The sequence below is a fragment of the Gossypium hirsutum genome, chromosome A01 (assembly GCF_007990345.1).
Source record: "Gossypium hirsutum isolate 1008001.06 chromosome A01, Gossypium_hirsutum_v2.1, whole genome shotgun sequence".
Taxonomy (NCBI): Eukaryota; Viridiplantae; Streptophyta; class Magnoliopsida; order Malvales; family Malvaceae; genus Gossypium; species Gossypium hirsutum.
Genome location: NC_053424.1, coordinates 82,453,025 through 82,462,430, shown reverse-complemented (window position 1 = coordinate 82,462,430; position 9,406 = coordinate 82,453,025).

Genomic DNA, 9,406 nt, shown 5'->3' with positions numbered 1-9,406 from the left:
ATAATAATAATATAAAACGATGCGCAAATATATACATGGATGTATTGAGATATATACGTAATAATAGAAATAAAATATATACGTAGTATTAAAAAAGGAAAATATACATAATATACATATATGTATATAATATATATATGAGATATAAAAATGTATATACATGGTAAAACATAATATGATATTTACAATATATAAAACTATAATAAAATGATATACACGATATAATATTAATTTACATAGGCATAATATGAAGTATTATATATAAATATATATTAAAAGTATGTATATATGACACAAATGTATTAACAAAACAATAATACCAAAACTAATAATAACAATAATATATAAATGTATACGTATATATATTAAAGATATATAATAAATATTAATAATATAGAGGTAAAAATAGATATAACAAAATGTACATAATAGAATATTTGAATATGTATACATAAAACATATATTAGGAACAATAATAATATATAAAACAACTATAAGAATATATATATAATATGTATATATATAGTATTAATTTAAAAGGGGCTAAATAATAAAATATGCTAAAAATAATAATACAAGAATGGTACAATAGAATAATGAATAATATTAAAATAAAAAAAATATAGAAAGTGTATTGAATAGGAGAAAGGGACTAAATTTGAAACAAATATTAAGTTTGGGGCCGATTTAAAAAACTAATAAAGAGAAGGGACTAATTTGAAAGCGCAAATAACATACGAGGTCCAAAAGGGCAATTTACCCGAGCCCTTGAAACGGTGTCGCTGAAGGGATGACCAACTTGCAAAATGCGATAAACCTCGGGGCTAATTTAAAAGAATTGAAAACTTGATTGCAAAACATATAAAAAGCGGAAGGACCAAGCATGCAATTAGCCCCTAAGAGAAAAAACATGCGGATCCCAGGGTAAGACGGGTCGGGTCTTCGGGTCGCGCCTAAACGGCTCCATTTCTGGGTTTTAAAAGGGCCGGGCAAAACGGTGCATTTTGCCGGCCTATATAAGCTAATTATTTTTTTTAATTTCATTTCCCTTCTCCCATTTTTAAAAAGGTCTTCTAATCCTCTTTTTTCTCTCTGCAGGTACCCTGGGTCCGGCCAGCATTCGTCGCCGTCCGTCGCTCCTTCCGCTGCCGGTGCCTTCGTCGCGGTGGCCGGAGTTTCAAAAAGGTGTATTTTTTTATTTTATTTTTTATTTTCCTCTTTATTTTAATAATATATATGCACAACCATGTAATCAGGAAATAAAGTAAAAGAGGAAAGAAAGAAATCGATTCAAAACTTAGAAAATTTAAACACCTTTCGATCTTCTGATTTTGATTTCTTCCTTGGGCTTTGTTTTATTTCTTGCGATTTGTTGATGTTTTCTAATCTCTGTTTTGGTATTGAGTCTTCTTTTTTTGATATAGGTGGTTGAAATCTAAGAGATTTTATTGTAAAAATCTGCTAACCTCCTTTACAAAATCATCCATTCGGCTTTTATAAAGCCTTTACAATCTCTCTGCTTTCTACACTATTCTCACATTTAATGGTTGCAGGTGCAGAGGCGGTGGGGCAGAGGCCACTTGCTGTCGACGTGACTGGGGGCGGTGGGATAGGTGATTTAGGCAAGGGTTTGTTTTTTTTAATTTTGGTTTTGATTTCGGGCTGATGTTAGGCATTGGGCCCGTTTGGGGTTTGGATAGGTTTAGTATTTTGGGCAAATTGGGTTAGGGGTTTTGGGCCCAAAATTGGGCTTGTACAGCTGCCCCTCTTTGCTTGTTGTCATGTAACGAGAACAGGGCAAAGACTTAAAAAAGACCAATTTTGCCCGATCTCACCATGTCTGGACTTGTTTAGCGCTCCTTTTCTCCAGGTATCTTCAATGTGCTCCATTGCAACTTCAGATAAGATCTATTTGTTTAGCTTGACTCTGTTCCACAGCATCTTCAGGGAAGTAAGATTTGCTATCTTCATTCTGCTCCGCTACAACTTTAGGGAGGTAAGACCTGTGACTTTAACTAACTCTACTAAAACTTCAAGGAGATCTCCTGTGGCTTGGGTCAACTCCACTGCTGCTTCAGGGAGAAGACATTTGATTTTCAACCTGTTACCCTACTGCTTAGGGGTTTAAGGCTTGTCATCATCGATTTGTGAATTCAACCTGTTACCCTACTGCTTAGGGTTTAAGGTCTGTAAGTTTGCTTGCTACCCTACTGCTTAGGGGGTTGAGCCCATCATCTTTGATCTGTTTCCCTACTGCTTAGGGGATTAAGATCTGTAAATTCAGCCTGCTTCACTGTAACTTCAGGGGGACAAAATCTATAATTTTCAGCCTATTACCCTACTGCTTAGGGGGTTAAGGTCTGCAAATTCGGCTTGTTACCCTACTGCTTAGGGGGTTAAAGCCCTTTGAATTCAACCTGTTACCCTACTGCTTCGGGGTTTAAGGTCTGTACATTTAGTCTGCTCCACTACGACTTCAAGGAGATGAGACTTGTAACTTTAGTCTGCTTCGCTGAGACTTCAGGAAGACAGGATTCGCTGGATTTGATCCGTTCCACTGCAACTTTAGGGAGACGAGATCTGTAATTTTCAGCCTATTACCCTACTGCTTAGAGGGTTAAGGCCTGCAAATTTGGCTTGTTACCCTACTACTTAGGGGATTAAAGCTCATCATCTTCGATCTGTTTCCCTACTGCTTAGGGGGTTAAGATCTGGTGAATTCATTGATTCTAGGAACATGACCTGTAGAATTAGTTCCATGTATTTATGCTTATGCCAAAGAATTAGGATGCTATGATCAAAATGAATCAAATGCTCCTAATTAGATGCATTATGAATGATCTATGAATGTATGGGTGCAACATGTTGTGAGCGTGAATCCTTTTTAATGTTTAGGTTGCCATTGCTCTTTCTTCATCAAAGTTCTTTCACTGAAATGGTACCCTGTCTTCTTGTTCAGCTCAAATTTTGAACAGAAAACCCGAAGAGGTAGTCCTAGTTTAAACTCTTTCTTCTCATATGCTCCCAATCTTTGAGTTTGGTTAGTTCTAAATAATAGTCCTATTTTAGGTTCCTATACTATTTAGAATCCTTCAGAGCAATATGCAGAACTCTTTTTGCGAAAATGGCTTTAGTCCATTAATCATCATTTCAATACAAAATGCTTGCGAAAGATTATAACAATGACAAACTGAAATTCGTCAGAAACAAGATTTGAAGGGAATAGATTAATCACAGTCAACAAACATTACTGGAATACAAAATGAATAAAAGGGAATAGGTGCCCCAGATATCGCAGTGTGAGCTTCTCTGTACTGACTTCTTGAGGACTCCTTTTTGCCCAATATGTGCTTAAGGGATCTAGAGTACTCTTGCAGATGCCCCAAAATGTAACATCTCTCCTCCTTGTTAATTTAGGTATCATAAGACCATCGCATGCCCCACCTTTGATCAAAATTTGAATCGCCCTTTACGGGTTTTCAATTCAAAATCCCTTTGGTCTCAAGTTGCTCTTTGCGAGTTTTCACCCTGACCTCTCCCTCTTTTTTTTTTTGGCGAAGTATTTCTTAACCGAATCTGAATTCACAAGATTGGGTAAAATCTTGCCATCCATTTCAGCCAATATCAATGCTCCACCAGAAAAGGCTTTCTTCACCACATAAGGTCCTTCCCAATTCAACATCCATTTTCCTCTTAAATCCTTTTGTATGGGCAAGATCTTTTTCAATACTAGGTCTCCCTCGTGGAATTCTCTAGGGCGAACCTTTTTGTTGGAAGCTCGCATCATTCGTTTTTGGTGTATTTGACCATGACGGATAGCCCTTAGCCTCTTTTCTTCAATCAAATTCAACTGATCGTATCGGGACTAGATCCATTCTACTTCATCCAACTTTATCTCTGACAAAACTCTGAGGGAAGGAATCTCGACCTCGATAGTTAAAACTGCCTCCATTCCATAAACCAATGAGAAAGGCTTCGCCACAGTAGAAGTTCTGATAAACGTTCGATAAGCATAGAGGGTGAATGGTAGCTTCTCATGCCAATCTTTATAATTTTCTGTCATCTTTCCTACAATCTTCTTGATGTTCTTATTGGCTGCTTCGACTGCACCGTTCATCTTCGGGCGATACGGTGACGAGTTGTGGTGTTTGATCTTGAACTGACTGCAGACATCAGCTATCGTGCTGTTGTTCAAATTCAATGCGTTGTTAGATATGATCCTTTCGGCATTCCATATCGATAGATGATTTCTTTTTTCAGGAACTTGCTAACTGCTGATTTAGTGACATTGGCATATGAAGCAGCCTCCACCCATTTGGTGAAATAATCGATGACCACAAAGATGAAACGATGCCCATTTGAAGCTTTTGGCAAAATTGGCCCAATCACGTCCATGCCCCATATCGAGAAAGGCCATGGCGAAGTCATGACATGCAGAGGTGAGGGAGGTACATTAATCTTGTCTCCATAGATTTGGCACTTATGACATCTTTTGGCATAGTTAATACAGTCTCCTTCCATGGTGGACCAATAATAACCGAACCTCATAATTTGCCTGGCCATTGTAAAACCATTAGCATGTGTCCCGCAGATGCCCTCATGGACTTCTTCCAAGATTTTCTTAGCCTCAATGGCGTCTACACATCTTAATAACACCTGATCCTTCCTTCTTTTGTATAGGATCTCCCCATCTAAGACATAGTCACTGGCCAGTCTTCTCAACGTTCTCTTTTCGTTCTTAGTAGCTTGGTCGGGGTACTCACGATTCTTCACATATCGTAGGATATCGTGGTACCAAGGGTGATCATCATTTTCCTCTTCTTCTTTGAGGTTGTAACAATGAGCCGGGGCCTCGTAAATGCTTATTTGGATTGGTTTCACATCCTCTGGTTGGTTCACCTTGATCATAGAAGCTAAAGTTGCTAGGGCGTCAGCCATCTGATTTTCTTCTCGTGGGAGGTAGCAGAAGGCAATATCATCAAACTCTTTAATTAACTCAAGGATCAATCTCCGATAATTGATCAATTTGGGGTCTCTTGTCTCCCATTCACCTTTGAGTTGATAAATCACTAGGGCAGAATCTCCATATACCTCTAACACCTTAATTTTTCGTTCTATGGCTGCGTGTATTCCCATGATGCATGCTTCGTATTCTGCCATATTGTTCGTGCAGTCAAAATCCAATTTACTAGTGAAGGGATAATGATCTCCATTCGGGGACACCAGAACTGCCCCGATTCCGTTACCCACAGCATTTGATGCCCCGTCAAATTTTAGCTTCCAAGGATGACCTTCTTGAAGGTCTTCTTCAGTCGTTGCTATGCACATTAGATCTTCATTTGGGAAGTCAAAGTTCAGAGGCTCGTAGTCCTCTAGGGCTTTGCTGGCTAGGAAATCTGCTATCGCACTCCCTTTTACGGCCTTCTGGTTTACATAGGTTATATCAAACTCAGAAAGTAGAATTTTCCATCGGGTCATTCTCCCATTCAAAGTAGTCGACTCCATCAAGTATTTCAGAGGGTCCATTTTAGAGATCAGCCAAGTTGTATGGTACAACATGTATTGTCTCAGTCTTCGGGTTGTCCAGATTAAGGCACAGCACAACTTTTCAATGAACGAGTATCTCGTCTCACATTCAGTAAACTTTTTACTGAGGTAATATATCGCTCTTTCTTTCCTTCCCGATTCATCGTGTTGGCCAAGCACGCATCTCATAGAATTTTCAAATACCGTCAAATACAGTATCAGGGGCTTATCTGGACTAGGTGATGTCAACACTGGGGCATTAGACAAATATTGCTTAACATTGTCGAAAGTCTTCTAGCATTCCTCGTCCCAACCACCAGGGTTGTGTTTCTTAAGGAGACGGAATATGGGGTCACATTTCTCTGTTAGTTGTGAAATAAACCGAGCGATGTAATTTAGTCTTCCTAGGAATCCCCAAACTTTCTTCTGAGTACGTGGTGGAGGTAACTCTTGTATGGCTTTGACTTTATCTGGGTCAATCTCAATCCCTTTTTCACTGACCACGAATCCTAGCAGTTTTCCTAACCTGGCTCCGAAGGTACATTTTGCGGGATTGAGTTTCAACTGGAATTTTCTCAACCTCAAAAATAATTTTCTCAAGACTTGCACATGCTCTTCTTCAGTCCGAGATTTGGCGATCATGTCGTCGACATAGACTTCAATTTCTTTATGCATCATATCATGAAATAGGGTTACCATGGCTCTCTGATATGTTGCTCCCGCATTTTTCAATCAGAACGGCATTACTTTATAGCAAAAGGTTCCCCACATGGTCACAAATGTGGTTTTATTCATGTCTTCAGGATGCATCTTGATCTGATTGTACCCCGAGAAACTATCCATGAAGGAGAAGAGTGAGTAACCTGCCGTGTTGTCCACTAAGGTGTCGATATGAGGCAACGGGAAATTATCCTTCGGGCTGGCCTTGTTTAAGTCTCTGTAGTCTACACACATCCGTACTTTTCCATCTTTTTTAGGGACGGGGACGATGTTGGCTACCCATTCCGAGTACTTAACTACTTGTAAGAAACCAGCATCAAATTGCTTCTTGACCTCCTCTTTTATTTTCAACAGAACATCGGGCCGCATCCTTCGAAGCTTTTGCTGAACTGGCTTGCATTCTTCTTTGATGGGGAGCCTGTGTACCACAATGTCAGTACTTAGCCCAGGCATATCTTGATATGACCATGCAAAGACATCCTTGAACTTCTGGAGCAACTCAATAAGGTCCCACTTTGTTTCTGTGGTAATACAGGCCCCGATCTTTACTTCTTTCTTTTCTAGTTCATCTCCCAAGTTCACAACTTCTACGGTCTCCTTGTGAGGTAGAATCTGTTTCTCCTTGTGCTCCACCATCCTTAACAAATCAAGGGATAAGTTACAATCTCCGTCATCCTCAAAGCCTTGAGATCCCTCTAGATACATATCCCGCTCAAAAGGAGACTCTGAATTAGTAGCAACGTCACTCACATCATTGATATCTAGAGACCTGTTGTAGGTGCGAAAGCAGATACAAAGAACAAGAGAATCTAATAACAATGATATGTATGGTATGATCATGAATGAAAGAATAAAAGAATATTTGCACGGAATAAGTCAAAAGGATGCATTTTATTGAAATAAGGATTTCGAACATAATTCTATTTTACAAAAGGACACTTATTACTCCTAGGCCTAGAGCAATAAGTGTGTTTTGGACATTACTCTGAGTTAGTTCTAAAGACTACAGGAATCTCTTCCACAGTCCAATTATTCAGAACACTTCCCGGCTCATAGGGGCGAATGCCCGACAAATTCTCTACCCTAGTTCCTTCTTCATATGTGGCGTTGATGTCCAAACTCTCCATCATTCTTTCCAAGATTTCCTTTCCCGACGTCTTTCGCTCAGAGTGAATGACCCCTCCAGACACAAAAGTCTTCGATATATGGGGGAAGATCATTGGTTCCCATTCGATTTCTCCCCCACTCAATCGCGCTCTTCTTCTTTCTTACTTCTTCTCAAGTTCCTTCTTTCTTTGTTTCATGTCTGGCTTAAACCCTAACCCAAAACGGTCTTGTTTATCCTTCATCATTGGTACATTAATCCTTCCCTGGAGGTATCTCCCGAGTCCTCTTCCGGATAGAGCCCCTTTTCCAATAGTTAGTCGTAGTCTCATTCTTGTAGTCTCAGATAACCTGGGCATTGGAATCTTATTTCCTTCGGTGATGAACGTCGCGTTCACAAACTCCAAAGATCGAAAAGAGCACTCGATTGCTTTATCATTTGCCTTCAGATATGGGACGTTACTGGTTATTGTCGCGATGATGTCCTCTTCAACATTGATCGTTACTAACCGACCTTCAGTCACTAATTTCAACTTTTGGTGCAGCGATGAAGGGACTGCCCCTGCCGAGTGTATCCATGGCCTCCCCAATAGGCAATTATACGAAGGCTTAATGTCCATGACCAAGAAATCTACCTCATACGTGCTCGGCCCGATTAAGAGGGGTACTTCAATTCTCCCCATTACCTTCCTTTCCATGCCATCAAATACTCTTACTACACTTTGCCATGTCTTCATATGGGAACTATCCACTGGCAACCTACTTAGCGTAGATAGGGGTAGGACATTCAGCGCAGACCCATTGTCAATCAATACCCCCGGTAATATGTACCCTTTACAGCGAGTCGTGATGTACAAAGCTTTAGTTAATCCTCGGCCCCCTGGCGGTACCTCATCGTCATTGAAGAATATAAAGTTTTCGGCACTTATATTGTTGACTAAGCGGTCCAGTTTGTTTACAGAGATATTATTAGCAACATAAGTTTCATTCAGCACCTTCATCAATGCGCTGCGATGGGTTTCGAAGCTTAAAAGTATGGCCAGTACCGATATACACGCTGGCTATTTGTGCAACTGTTCTACGACACTATATTCGCTGTGCTTTAGAAATTTTAAGAATTCCTTGGCTTCTTTGTCAGTCACTGATTCATTAACAGTTGGTTCAGGTCCCGTCGGCTTCTCTTTCTTTTGCTCAATTGCTAATGATTTTTCTTTAACCTGTTCAACTTTTATACTTGGGGTATAACGTCTTCCGTTGCGTGTATAAAAACCCTCGTCTTGAACTTCCTTTGATGTATTAATCGGGGTCTCCTCTCCCGAGAATGTCACATTGCAGCTATAGTTCCACGGTACCCTTTTGCTATCCTTGTAAGGGGAAGCAACGGGCTTATGGATCACGACCTTTAGCGCAACTTGTGCCCCGGCTTCATTCATTCTCAGACGTGATATGATAACCACTGGGTGGTTGGCTTTGTAAACACCCTTCATCGATCCTTCTTCGAAGGCACATACATCTGTTTCTTCCGGGCTCTCGACATATTTGAAGAATTCCAGCTCCTTATTATCCATCAATCCTTGTAACAAAGCCCTGAATTCGCTGCATTTCTGAATCTCGTGATCCTCTTGATCATGGAACTCGCAATAATTCTTCGCTTCTCAAGCTCTGACCCCTGAATTCTGTGCTATCAACCCTCATTCCACCATTTTCTTCCAAACTTCGGGTATTCACTTCTGCAATACTCATCTTAATTTCTTTCTCCAAACTCTCGATTATCGCATTTATTCCCTTATCCCCATGGTTAGGTAATGGGTTCTCTATATTGGATGCATCATCAAATTTCACAATCCCCATGTTATGAGTCTTTCAACCAATTTCTTGAAAGTGGTGCAGTTTTCTATCGAGTGTCCTGTGGCTCCCGCATGGTATTCGCATTGGGCATTTGCGTTATACCATTTGGGGTATGGAGGTTGCATTGGCTTCAGATAGAAGGGAGACACGACATGTGCGTCAAATAAACTTTGGTATAACTCCTTGTACGTCATTGGAATAGGCGTAA